At 39.1% G+C, this 14,798-nt stretch overlaps 1 non-coding gene across 1 annotated transcript; it reads right to left on the bottom strand.

Annotated features, from left to right (window-relative positions):
- Window positions 1-6,555: 6,555 nt before the first annotated feature.
- Window positions 6,556-6,661, bottom strand: LOC141636369 (small nucleolar RNA R71). Its single transcript, XR_012540987.1, has one exon. It is a non-coding gene; the product is annotated as a small nucleolar RNA R71 (small nucleolar RNA).
- Between the last annotated feature and the right edge of the window lie 8,137 nt (window positions 6,662-14,798).

The raw sequence follows: 14,798 nt of genomic DNA, 5'->3' as shown, positions 1-14,798 counted from the left end.
TGATGTGTGTGCTGCTGTGATTAATTTCTTTGCTACTGGGAAGTTGTTGACTCAAATCAATGCTACAATTATTACCTTAATCCCTAAACTGGATAGACCAACTAGTGTAAAGCATTTAAGGCCAATTTCATGTTGTAATGTCTTTTATAAGGCCATTTCAAAAATTCTCTACAATAGATTGGCAGTGGTTTTACCTGATCTCATTAGTAAGAATCAGGGTGCTTTTGTGAAGGGAAGGAGTATTCTTGAAAATATTTGATCTGCCAAGACTTAGTTAGGTTGTATCACAGGGGTAGAGCCTCTCCTAGATGCATGTTTAAGCTTGATTTGCAAAAGCTTATGATTCTATAGAGTGGCAATTTGTGGATCAGATGTTAGAGGCTCTTATGTTTCCAGAGAAATTTAGACAGCTGATAATGACATGCATCTCTACTCCATCTTATACTCTTAATTTAAATGGAGCCCAGTTTGGTTATTTCAAGGGTAGAAGGGGGCTAAGACAAGGATACCCTATTTCCCCTCTTCTTTTCTGCATTTGTATGGAGTATTTGATAAGAGTCATGGATTTTGCAACTAAGAAATGGTTCTTCAGGTATCACCCACTCTGCAAGAGCTTAAAGCTTACTCACTTATTATTTGCTGATGATCTTCTTATGTTCATTAAAGGGGATGTGAAATCTATCATGTTAATTCTTCGGGTTCTTGTAACTTTCTCTGCTACTTCTGGTCTTAAAGTTAATGCTTCTAAATCTGAGGTGGTTTTCAGTAGAGTAGCCGATAGTTTGAAGCAAGACATAACTCAAATATCAGGCTACCAGGAAGGTAAGCTACCTTTCAAATACTTGGGTATTCCTATCCAACCTGGTAAATTAAGAAGATCTGATTGCAATGTGTTAATAAAGAAGATTGTGACTAAAGTAAGAGGAATAGAGGCAAGGAAGCTCAGTTATGCAGGCAGACTTGTTCTTATTAACTCTGTTTTCAATACACTACACAATTACTGGGCATTTATATTCTTGATCCCAAAAGGGGTTATCAAAAGGGTAGAAGCTATTTGTAGAAATTTTTTGTGGTGTGGAGACTCTGAATATAGCAGAGCACCTTTGGTTTCTTGGCATGGCATCTATTGCAGCAAATAAAGCGGGTGGTCTAGTTATAAAGGAAGCTGGGGTATGGAATGCAGCAAGTGTAGGTAAACTAGTTCACTGGTTGTATACTAAGGCTGATAAATTTTGGGTTCTGTGGATTGATCATGTTTATTTAAAAGGTGCAAATTGGGATTCTTATCAACCTCCTCTTGATTCCAATTGGAATTGGAGGAATATATGTCGAGTTAATGGTCTGTTGGAGGGTGGTTATCAGAGTAATTCCTGGATAGCTTCCACCGGTGGTTACTCTATAGGAGCTGGATACCAATGGATGCAGGGATAACACCCCCCTATCCATTGGTATAAGGATGTTTGGGATAATTGGATTTTGCCAAAGTACTCTTTTGTTGGCTGGTTAATTCAGAAAAGAGCATTAAATACCAGACTTAAACTTCATAAGCTGGGATTGTGTTTGACTGATAGATGTATATTATTTGAAGTTGGGGAGGAAACTCATGAACATCTTTTTAGTGATTATGCTTATAGTTCTATTGTTATAGCAGGTATTGAGCAATAGCTTTGTCTTAGCCTTGTTGGAACTCTTACTCCTTACTCGAAGTTGCAGAATAAGACATGTAGAACGGCAAGGATGGCTATATACTACATGATTTGGAATGAAAGACACAAATGCAGGCTTGATTTTCAACTGAGAAGACCTGAGCAGCTGATATCAACACTTACACAGCAGTTACATAGCAGGATAGTGCAAAAGATGGCCACTGTTGCACAACAACATGACTGTTCTTGGCTAAGTATGATTCATATTCGATGTAATTTTTGTATTTAGCCTTTGATGATGAATGTACATGAGTTAAAGTTATCATATAATACAAAAGCTCATATGTTACCAAAAAAAAGATGAACAAAGGAAAAAGAAGAATAATAGAAGAAAGCCTTAATTAAGGATGGAGATATGTGAATTCTCTAATACAAACCCAAGAATTCTTCAATTACCAAGTTAGATCTAAAATTGTTTATACAAAAATTAAGGAAGGATTAATAATAATTAAACTAATTAGGGTAGTCTAATTAAGCTAATCTAATGTGTCCTTTCCTCTAAGTACATGAGGTATATAGTAAGTACAAGCATTAGGTTAACTAAGGGCATAAATGATGATTAAGCCCCTTAAGGAAGTTGTTCGCGTTGCTAGAGATGGGCTAGTTCCCTCGGGTTCCTCTTTGTCGTCGTTCATCCCGTTAGCTAGCTTGTGGGAGCTGGGTAGCTACTCGCCCGAGATCAGGCTGGGCTCGTGGGATCTTCAGTGATCTCCATGAGCTCATTCTCATTTATTTCTTTTTTCGGCGTGGTTGCCTTTCAGCTCGTGGGAGCTGGCTAGGACTTGTGGGGGTTCCTCTCCATTGCCCGAATGCTTGTTTTATTGACTAAGGCCTTTAGTCTTGGTCTCTTCTTTGATGCTTGGTCGTTACATGCGGTCAATTTAGCTCTATAATGAACCATTTAAGCAAGGCTAATTGTAACACCCATATTTACTCAGGAGCCTTTAACAAGACATTCCCAAATAAATAGGACTGTTACCATCTCGGTTTCCTGAGGCAATGAATAATAAAGATAACAAACCAAAGTATTTTATATAAAATTTAGCGATTAAAGTTTTTATTAAAAATTAACCAATACTAAATAAACTTAAAATAAAACTTAATTACAACTCGCAGCGGAATTAAATAAACTGAGAAATAAAAACTATGTGATCTAGACTTTTAGGTAGACTGGCCGAAATCCTCACGAATTCCCACGAGCTCCTAAGTCAGCTAATATCAAGTACCTGTCAGTCAATCTGCTCCCCAATAATTGGTTCATCACAGGTGTTTAACGAATACACCATCAACCAAACATTTGAGTAGAAAACTAAACAATGAATAAGAATAACGCAACCTGTAATAACACTGTTACACAAACAAATTCCACAATCACCATTCCGTCCACCTCACACCACGACACACAACCACTTCTAGACACACAGTCATACTCCACTTCCAGACACACAGTCAAACTCCACTTCTAGACACACAGTCATACTCTAGGACACACATAGTCCACTGGACACATGATGGTGAGCGAGTCGTTGTTCACTCAATAAAACACATTTATATTCTCAACAAACAAATACTAAGTGGTTAAGTAGAGGTCGATCCATGGGACGGTGTGTTTTGGATTCTAAGTCTATCTATCTCAATTTATACTAGTGTCACAATTATTGAGGTTTGAGGTTGATGGTTCTAATCTAATGAAAGTAATAAATAGCAATTAAAGGTAAAACAAGCAACAAAGGAAAGGATGTAAACAATTGGTAAAAGATACTAGGATGTCAATGTATCATAAGGGAATCATGGTAAGATAGCATAAATGAGTTATAAAGATGCAAGCAATTATTATTGTTGAAATCAAGTTAGTTTGTATCTTACAATTCCTAGGGAAACTTAGGTCTCGGAGCCGAGTAAGTCAAGACTTTACATCACCTACAAGTCGACTTGGTTTTCTCTACTCAACTATATGCATGGTCTAACAAGGCTTGAGTTAGTTAATGTCTTACAAGTCTTGTTGAAAGGATAAGAGAATCATGCTAGGTTGTCAATCAAGCATTTCATGAAACATAACATGTGCATAAGTTAAAATTACAATAAGCAAGTGATACGTGCATATTCTATACACTTTATTTGCAGTTTTGGCACGTATTTCCATGCGTATTTGTTAGCTTTAAGCTATTATTTCTCCCGAAACGGTTTACTTTGCGATTTCTATGACTTATTGTAGGAATGAGTAGAAGTAGGCTAAATAAAGCCTAAATCATCCTCCGGAAGCTGCTTTAGAGGAACTTGGAAGATGGGAGCTCGGACTTGTCCACCTCGGGAAAGAAAGAAAGAAAGAAAAAAAAAAAAATTTGAAAAAAATAATAAGAAAAAAATTTCGGCTGAGTTGAGAACACACCTCATGTGCTTATTTTATGATTTGGAGGTGTCGCTTTTGGGAGGGTATTTGCCTAGACATTTGGAGGCGATGGTTACTTTTCGAGTTAGAGGATTGGGATGCGGTTTCTGATGGTTTGTTAGGTACTAGCTTGGCTCTTACCCTCACATTTCCATACTTGTTTTGCCCTTTCTTTCCCACTTAGCCGTACATATCCAAAACTTGCAATAGTTCGGCATGTAATAGTCCTTGACGGTGGTTATGCGTGTGTACGGTAGCTAGAATCATTATTCATACTAGTCAAGCATACATGTTTTGTCGGTCGCAGTCTAGGTGAGAGTCTGTATTTTCTTCCCCCTCTTTTACATATTTTCTTACCATTTGCCTTGCTGAGAGAAGAGTGACCCGGGAGAGTCCAAATTTATGAGTCTTGCAAGGTCGAACGCCCGATTTAATTCCATGATATGCATAAATTTGTTCACTTGATTTGAGCTTTGCAGTAGTTGGTTATGTGCATTAAACGGTTTGGCATTGACTTGTAGCTAGCTCTGAGATATTTTCCTTTCCATTAGGATTTTATTTGGGTCATAGTGCTTGCTTGGGGACAAGCGAGGTTTGGTTTGGGGAGATTTAATACGTGCATATTCTATACACTTTATTTGCAGTTTTGGCACGTATTTCCATGCGTATTTGTTAGCTTTAAGCTACTATTTCTCCTGAAACGGTTTACTTTGCAATTTCTATGACTTATTGTAGGAATGAGTAGAAGTAGGCTAAATCAAGCCTAAATCGTCCTCCGGAAGCTGCTTTAGGGGAACTTGGAAGATGGGAGCTCGGACTTGTCCACCTCGGGATGCGTGCATTGGAGTGAAGTGGCTGCTTTGAAGAGAGGAAGACTTACTGCACAGCTCAGTTGGTCGATCGACCAACCTCTTCAGCCGATCGACCGTGGAACTTCAGCGAATGCTATTGTACTGCACTCACCAGTCGATCGACCATGCTACTCAGTCGATCGACCAGGTTTCGAGGCTGAGATTTATTTTTCGTGTTAGACTTTTAAAAGCCCAATTGTAATTTACTCTTTTGGCATCGTTTATCAGTAGAACGCAGCAATAATTTAGGTATGCTTTTCATTATTGAAGAACTCAGTTTAGATCTAGTTTTGGAGACACGAAAGTGCGAGGACGGATTCCGATTCAATTACTTTGTTCATCATTTAATTAGTAAGCTTTTATGAAATTTCCTTCTTCTTTAATTTCTTGTTAATTCAATTCTTGTTGTTACCAATTTAGTTTCAGCAATTCAGTTCTTGTCTTTTGTCTTTAATTCAATTCAATCACGTCAAACTTATTCTTTGCTGTCAATTTTGCAATTGTTATAGTTTTAATTATGCATAGCTAATTTTATTGATTGGGAACGAGGTGAGCCATGGCATAAATTAGGGTTGTTTTGTTAGTATGAATTCTTTCGTATCGATCTTATTACCTTTTGATAAACCCGTCTTGCTAGATTGAAAGATTAGTAGGTTAGGTTTTCATTGGGTTTGGAATTTCCTTTGAGCGAAGGCTTTGAGAAATTCTTGGGAATTAGAAGACCGTAAGGTTATTGAGCATTGATCGAAGGACTTGCTCGTGTTCCCCGAGACCATTTTACAAGACCTCTATTACCTTTTTGACCCGACCTTACCCATGGTGAACCGAAGTTCCTAATCTCTTTTTTATCTTATTTGTGAATTCTCTTATTTTGTCAATTAGTTTTTTAGAATCAAACAATTTCAAAACCCCACTTAATTGTTACTTTTTATATACTGGAAATAGCAAATAGAATTGACCTTGTCTCTCTGTGGTTCGACCCTTACTATCACTAGCTATAGTTTTAGTTTGGAATTATAAATTTAATTTTGATACAAAACGACGGTATCAAATTTTGGCGCCGTTGCCGGGGAGACGGTGTAATTCTGTTTGCTTTATTTTTAGTTAATTTCTCTTTTCTCAAGGAAATTTGGTTCCTTGAGGCCGTTGCTTACTCTTGCTTCTAGTTTTGCTTTTGCACAGTTAGAAGACAGGTTTTTGAGAGGAAGACTTGAGTACTCTCAATTTTACGAACATGACTACAATATATGACAATCTTTAGCCAAAAGAGCAGCACCTTCCAAAAGGGCACGTGTTACCTACCCCTACTACCGGTCACTTTGAATTTCGTTCCTCTTATATTGATTTAGTGGAGCGAAATCAGTTTGCTGGTCTACCAGACGAGGATCCTTTGAAGCACATGGAAATTTTCACAGACTACTGCTGTTCCATACCTTTACCGGCTGGGGTGACCCAGGATGAAGTAAAGGGGATAATGTTCTTATACTCCTTGAAGGATTCGGCGCGAGATTAGTACCGCTATCTTGATAGGGAAGCAGCGGGAGTCACAGATTGGACATCTCTAGCGTTAGCCTTCTACAAGAAATACTTCCCACTTGCAAAGACAGGTGCCTTAAGAAGTAAAATCACAAATTTTCCGTAAGGACCTGATGAGGGTTTTGTGAAGCATGGGGACGTTTCAAGAGATTGGTTAGGGCTGTCCCTCACCATGGTTTCCAGCAGTGGTACCTTTGCAACTTATTCTATAATGCTTTATATGATGATTACAAGGTCATCCTGGATGCAGCTGCGAATGGTAGATTCCAAAATAATACCGGTCAGAATAAAGGTTGGAACACTATTGAGGAGATGGCAGTCCATAGAGCCTAGTTTGGAAGTTCGCGTGGAAAGTCGCGAAAGCAAATTGGTGAAATGAGTGACGTTGTGACACTCATAACTTCTATTACTGCCCATCTCGAGAAGCTCGAGACCTCTGAAACTTCCAAGGAGAGAGTTGAAATTCATGTCCATAATTCAGATGAGACCGCGAAATTGTGATAAATGCTCCGAACTATTTTGGTTCAAGTCGCGAAAATAGAAGCAGCTGGAATTGAATCTACAAAGAATTTTGTGAAGCAGTTGGAGAATATAGAGGCTAAGCAAGTCGCCAATTCTTCAAGCAAATGTGAGGGGCCAATTGAAATGATTAATGCCATTAATCTCATAAGTGGCCTTTCTTATGAAGGTCCCGATAAGCCAAAAGGAGACTCGGGAAATGATGAAGAGGCTAGTTTAAATTCTGGTGCGAAAACGAACTATATTGCCAGTACCGGCGGTCGATCGACCAACAACAATAGTCGATCGACCGGAATTCCTGAGGAAAAGGTTTCTGATGAGAAACTATTCATGCCCAGCACAAGTGGTCGATCGACCACCAATAGGAGTCGATCGACTGAGGTTCCTGAAGAAACAGTTTCTGACCAAAAACTGTTCACGCCCAGCATGATTGGTCGATCGACCGAGTCCAATGGTCGATCGACCGGGTCTCCAGTGCAGGACGCAAATCCGTCAACTAGTTTGCATGATTGTACACTTATTGATGATTTGACGGAGGTTTTAAACTTACGGAAGCCAAAGGTCACTGATCCTACGGCCAGTGTTCCAGTCCCGTATCCGGAGCGTTTAAAGAATACTAAGCTGGAGCGCAAGTTTGGTAAGTTTTTGGAAATGGTCAAGAATCTCGAGGTAACAATTCCTTTCACCGACCTAATTACCCAGGTACCCTCTTACGCTAAATTTATGAAAGACATTTTGAATCGTAAGAGAAATTTTCATGATGATGGTAATGTTGCTTTCGTGGAAGAATGCAATGCTCTTTCGCAAATTAATATACCACCTAATTTAAAGGACCCGGGTAGTTTTTTAATTCCCTGCACTATAGTTAATCACGAAATTGGAAAGGCCCTTTGCGATTTAGGGGCCAGTGTCAGTGTCATACCATAATCTGTTTGCGAAAGGCTAAATATTGGTAGACTTAAGGTGACCGATATTACCCTTCAGATGGCAAATAGATCGACTCAGAGACCTTTAAGAGTCTTAGAGGATGTACCCGTTCGAGTGGGTATGTTTTTTATTCCTGTCGATTTCGTTGTTTTGGATATTGCAGAGGACAGTCAGATACCTATTATTTTAGGTAGACCATTTTTACATACAACTGGAGCTGTAATAGATGTCAAACTCAGAATCATTACCTTAGAGGTAGGGGATGACACCATTGAGTTTAGTCTTGCTCGTAAGGCTACTGAACCTGCTGATGATGACACATGTTATTCCATTGATATTGTTGACAAGGCTGTTAATTAGAATTGGAGGGAATCCTTAGCCAAGGATCCCTTAGCTGATCTAACCAGTTTAGATGAGTGTGCAGGTAATACAGCGGAGAATGCTGAGGAGCCAGATTCTTTGGTAGCCTCAATGGAAAGCTACGAGCTCACAGAGGAAGAAGATGAGATGCTCTTGAGCCTAGCCAACGAGAATTTGGTAAACACTTGCTATACCATTGAAGCTGATTCTGTCTGTGCTGTAGAGGTAAAGGTGCCTGAGCGTAAGCCACTTCCTCTTAATCTTAAGTATGTTTTTCTAGATGATACAGAGCAGTACCCAGCTATTGTTAGTGCTAAGCTTAATGATGACTAGCTGTCTGCTTTGATGTGTGTGCTTAAGAAAAACAGGATGGCTTTAGGTTACTCTTTGGATGATATTAAGGGCATCAGCCCTGATATTTGTATGCACAGGATATAGCTGGAGGAGGGCCACAAGCCTTACAGACATGGTCAACGCAAGTTGAACCCGAAGATGCAGGAAGTTGTTATGGCCGAGGTGATGAAACTACTCGATGCAGGTATTATTTATACAGTTGGCAACTCCAAGTGGGTTAGCCCAGTTCAGGTAGTTCCGAAGAAAGGAGGGACTACCGTGGTAAAGAATGAGAAAAATGAATTAATACCAACACGAGTTGTGACAGGGTGGCGGATGTGCATTGATTATAGACAGTTGAATGCCGCCACCAAGAAAGACCACTTCCCCCTCCCTTTTGTTGACCAAATGACTGAAAGACTTGTTTCTAACAAATTTTTCAGTTTTCTAGACGGATATTCAGGGTTCTTTCAGATCCCTATTCATCCGGATGATCAGAGTAAGACCACTTTTACCTGTCCACAGGGTGTTTTTGCGTACCGCAGGATGCCCTTCGGATTGTGTAACGCCCCAGCTACCTTTCAGAGGTGCATGATGGGGATTTTTTCTGATTATATAGAGAACATTATGGAGGTATTTATGGATGATTTCTCATTTTATGGTAATGACTTTGATCGTTGTTTAGCCAATCTTGATAAAGTCATGCAGCGTTGTATCGATGTTAATCTTATTTTAAACTGGGAAAAGTGTCAGTTTATGGTCAATGAGGGAGTTGTGTTAGGGCATCTGATTTCTGATAAGGGTATACATGTTGACAAAGCAAAAGTGCTGGTGATTGAGCAATTGCCTCCTCCCGTGAATGTTAAAGGAGTGAGGAGTTTCCTTGGTAACGCTGGTTTCTATCGGCGTTTCATTAAGGATTTTTCAAAAATTGCTAAACCACTTACACAATTGCTCCTTAAGGATGTTGTCTTTGAGTTTACTGATGAGTGCCTTTTAGGTTTTAACAGGTTGAAGGAGGCTCTAGTTTCTGCACCAATCATTCACCTGATTGGGATCTCCCATTTGAGATTATGTGTGATGTCAGCGATTATGCGATCGGTGCAGTTTTGGGACAGCGGAAGAACAAAGTTTTGAATGCCATATACTATGCGAGCCGAACTCTGGATGAGGCTCAAGTCAATTATTATACCACTGAGAAGGAGTTTTTAGCTGTAGTTTTTGCCTTAGACAAATTTCGGTCTTATTTGTTAGGTTTTAAGGTTGTTTTTTACACTGACCATGCAGCGTTGAAGACTCTCTTTCTTAAGAAGGATGCAAAGCCGAGGCTTTTGAGGTGGATACTCCGTTTGCAGGAGTTTGATTTGGAAATCAGAGAAAAGAAAGGAGCAGAGAATGTGGTGGCTGACCATTTATCTCGTCTGCAGCTGACAGAAAGGGAGGATTCGTTACCTATTAATGATTCTTTTCCTGATGAGAGTCTGTTAGCTATTACTACTTCAGGGTCTTATCCACCTCCGTGGTTAGCTGATTTTGCTAACTTTGCTGTGACAGGTAGGATACCACCTGATGTGACCATAATTAGCGCATATTTAGCCCCCGAATTAGCCTTGTTCCCATGCTTTTTAGTGCATATTTGGGTCATTTATTGTCTTTAGTTCTTTGTTTTGCATATTCTTTGAGATTTTGATCCCTTAGTAGGAAAGGAGTGCAAATCTTGCATTTTCATGGCAAAACGAGACTAAATTGATCGAATTCAATGACCAAGCATCAAGGAGAGACAAGATTAGAAGACCTTTGTACATATTATAGTAGATGAGCAATGTTGAGAAAGGATCCTTGAGTCCGCGAGGAAATCCCTAATGAAATTATGAAGAAAAGGGAAGAAAAGAAGAAGAAATGTTGCTGAGGCACAATCCGTGCGGATTGTGTACAATCCGGCCGTCCTCCACATGCACAATCCGTGCGGTTTCATCCCAAAACGCTCGGGTTTGCAGCCACCAGAATCCGCCCGGATTCACCTGAAGCCGCTCGTGTTCCACCGCCAGAATTTGCCCGTCCCGACTCCAAAACGCACGGATTCCTGTACAGCGCAATTTCGTCTTCTCCAAGCTACAAAGAAAGAAGCCCTTCCTTCGAAAAATATCGGCTTCTCCCTGCTCAATCTAAAAAGTGTAATTACTAGTTTAGCCCTTAGTTAACCCTAATGCATCCCCCTAATTTCCACTATAAATACCCCATTAGTCTAATTAGAAGAGCATGTTCTTTTTATCAATAATTAGAATAGTTAATATCAATCAAATCTCTCTTTAGTATTGTAATCAACAATTAATCAAGTTCTAATACAAGTTTTATTTCCTTAATCTCTCTTTTGTTCATCCTTTATTTTGGGTAATTGAAGATTATTTGGGTTATTATTGGGAGATTGACAACCTCTCAATCAAGCATCAAGTACTTCTTTTATCTTTGCTTTATTATTGGAATCATTAGTAGGTATAATTCTCTTAATCCCTCTTTAATTATTGTTAATTACTTTCATTTATTCATCATGTTTCCTTTTGTTGGTATGATTGACAACCTTGCTTGCATGAACAACATGATAATGAGTGAGTAGTCTCTTAGCTAGGGTTAATGGGTGATTAGGGGAAACCAACATGGGGAATGATTCATGCTTAAATTAATATGCTTTCATGGTTTATTTGCTTGCTTGTTTTGATTTCAACTCATGCACATGTTATGTTTGATGAAATGCTAAACCTATGAATCCTTGCATTTACCACCATCACCTATCTTTTCTATGAGACTTGTAAGACATAACCCAACTCGAGTCTCATTAGACCATGCATGTTGTTGAGTAGGGAAGACTAAGTCGACTTGTAGGTGTTGTACAATCTAATCGATTCGGCTCCGGGACCCAAACTTTCCTCGGATTGTAAGATATAACCCAACTCAATCCATCACAACAATAATTGCTTGCTTATAATTTGAGAACATGTTTGTATGATCAATTCCCATGAATCCCCTATGACCCCATGACACCCTAGTGCTTTTTATCAATTGTTTACAACCCTTTTAATTCATCTTGCTTGTTTATTTCCATTGCTATTTTAGTTTAGTGACCATCTACATTAACCCAAATTGTGACACCCCTAAGACACCACTAGTTTCAATAGAAATCTCATTTCAATTCCCGTCCCTTGGGATCCGACCTTTACATGCCTCTTTACTAATTTTAGAGTTGTTTGTGAAGCTATAAATTGTGTTTTGATTCGGACGTGACCCAACGACCACATATATTTAACTGTGAACACGAAACGGACCGATCAAAAATGGCGCCTTTGCCGGGGACGTTGTTTACTTGATTTAGATTTTCTTCTATTGTTATTAGTTGTGTCTTTCTTCGCCTTGGGGAAGTAAAACTCCTAAAGGTTTGTTCTAATTGTTTTCAAGTTGTTCGATATTTTGCAAGATGGACTTTATAGATTGTTTTGTAGAGGACCACTTAAGTATACCTTTATTCAAAGATCCCATGCAAGCATTGGAAGCCTTGGAAGCAAGTGAGGCTAAAAATATGTATTGGGAATTGGAGGTGGATCTTTTTGAGGCCGCTCTAGCCAACAAAGAACTTACTCATGCACAATCCGTATTGGTGCATAACATCCTTGTGGAAGCATGTCAACCCATAGAAGATGAGCAATCCATCCTAGAAGATATTTTACAAGCTCAAGAGCAAGAGGAACCCATCATGGAATTTGAATATGATGAGGTTGATGAAAATGAAGTTGAGTATGCTATGAGAATGGAATGTCTAATGGAGATGGAGCAAATTCTCAATGAAACTCCAAAGGAGGAAAGTGAGGTACAAACTCCTACTTTAAAACCCCTTCCCCCAAATTTGAAATATGCTTATCTTGATGAATCAAAGACCAAACCCGTGATTGTTAATGATAGACTTGATGATGACCAATTGGGAAAATTGCTTGATGTGTTGAAACAACATGAAAAGGCTATAGGTTATAGTCTAGATGACCTTAAGGGGATAAGTCCCAACTTTTGCATGCATAGAATTCATCTAGAGGAAGACCATAGACCTACCATTCAACCCCAAAGGAGATTGAACCCCCACATGCAAGAAGTTGTCAAAGGAGAAGTCACGAAATTACTTGATGCGGGAATCATATATCCCATATCGGATTCTTTGTGGGTTAGCCCCGTCCAAGTGGTACATAAGAAAGGAGGTATCACGGTAGTGACAAATGAAAAGAATGAACTAATACCCACAAGAATGATCACCGGTTGGCGTATGTGCATTAACTATCGAAAATTAAACTCCGCAACAAGAAAGGATCATTTCCCCCTCCCATTCATTGACCAAATGCTTGAGAGGTTAGCCTCCAACAAATTCTTTTGTTACCTTGACGGGTATTCGGGATTATTCCAAATCCCCATACACCCGAATGACCAACATAAGACCACCTTCACATGCCCTTATGGTACTTTTGCATATAGGAGGATGCCTTTTGGTTTATGTAATGCCATCGCCACTTTCCAAAGATACATGATGAGTGTCTTGATCGAGGCCATTTCGTGTTCACAATTAAGCATATGTGGTCGTTGGTCAATGGTCGATACAAAACACAATTTATACTTCACAAACAACTCTACAATTAGTAAAGAGGCAAGTAAAGGTCGGATCCCAAGGGACGGGTATTGAAATGAGAATTCTATTGCAACTAGTAGTGTCTAGGGGTGTCACAAATTGAGTTGGTGTAGAAGGTCACTAAACTAGAATAACAATGAAAATAAACTAGCAAGATGAATGAAATAAGGGGTGTAAACAATTGATTAAAAGCACTAGGGTGTCATGGGTTCATAGGGGAATCATGGGATATGATCATACAAACATGTTCTCAAATTATAAGCAAGCAATTATTGTTGTGATGGATCGAGTTGGGTTATGTCTTACAATCCTAGGAAAGTTTGGGTCCCGGAGCCGAATCGATTAGATTGTACAACACCTACAAGTCGACTTAATCTTTCCTACTCAACACATGCATGGTCTAACAAGACTCGAGTTGGGTTATGTCTTACAAGTCTCATTGAAAAGATAGAAGATGATAGTAAATGCAAGGATTCATAGGCTTAGCATTTCATCAAATATAACATGTGCATGTATTAAGATCAAAACAAGCAAGCAAATAAGATATGAAAGCATATTGATTTAAGCATGAATCATTCCCCATGTTGGTTTCCCTAATCACCCATTAAACCCTAGCTAAGAGACTACTCACTCATTATCATGTTGATCATGCTAGAAAGGTTGTCAATCATACTAACATAATGAAACATGATGAATAAATGAAAGTAATTAACAATAATTAAAAAGGGATTAAGAGATTATACCTACTAATGATTCCAATAATAAAGCAAGAATAATAGAAGTACTTGAATCCTAGATTGAGAGGTTGTCAATCTCCCAATAATAACCCAAATAATCTTCAATTACCCAAAATAAAGGAAGAACAAGAGAGAGATTAAAGAACTAAAACTTGGATTAAAACTTGATTAATACTTGATTACAATATTGAAGAGAGATTTGATTGATATTAACTACACTAATTATTGATAAGAAGAACATGCTCCTCTAATTAGACTAATGGGGTATTTATAGTGAAAATTAGGGAGGATGCATTAGGGTTAACTAAGGGCTAAACTAGTAATTACACTTTTAAGTTGAGCAAGGAGGAGCCGGTATTTTCCGAGAGAAGGGCTTCTCTTTTCGTAGCTTGAAGAATGAAATCCGTCTTTGTCACGCAGGAACTGCGGATTAGAGTCGGGACGGCCGGATTTGGGCGGTGCAATCCGAGCGGATTCAGGAGAGGGACGCTCGGATTGTTGAGGGGGAATCCGAGCGGATTCCAAGGAGGGACGCTGGGATTGTTGAGGCTGGACGGACGGATTGTCTGCAATCCGTTCGGATTGTTGGTCAGCGTCAATTCTTCTTCTTTTCTTTCCTTTTCTTCATAAATTCCTTGGGGATTTCCTTGGGGACGCAAGGATCCTTTCTCAACATTGCTCTTCTACTATGATATGTACAAAGGCCTTCTAGTCTTGTCTCTTCTTGATGCTTGGTCATTGAATACAATCAATTTAGCCTCGTTTTGCCATGAAAATGCA

This window comes from Silene latifolia, chromosome Y (assembly GCF_048544455.1).
Source record: "Silene latifolia isolate original U9 population chromosome Y, ASM4854445v1, whole genome shotgun sequence".
Lineage (NCBI taxonomy): Eukaryota > Viridiplantae > Streptophyta > Magnoliopsida > Caryophyllales > Caryophyllaceae > Silene > Silene latifolia.
This window is presented reverse-complemented; position numbering and strand designations above follow the sequence as displayed.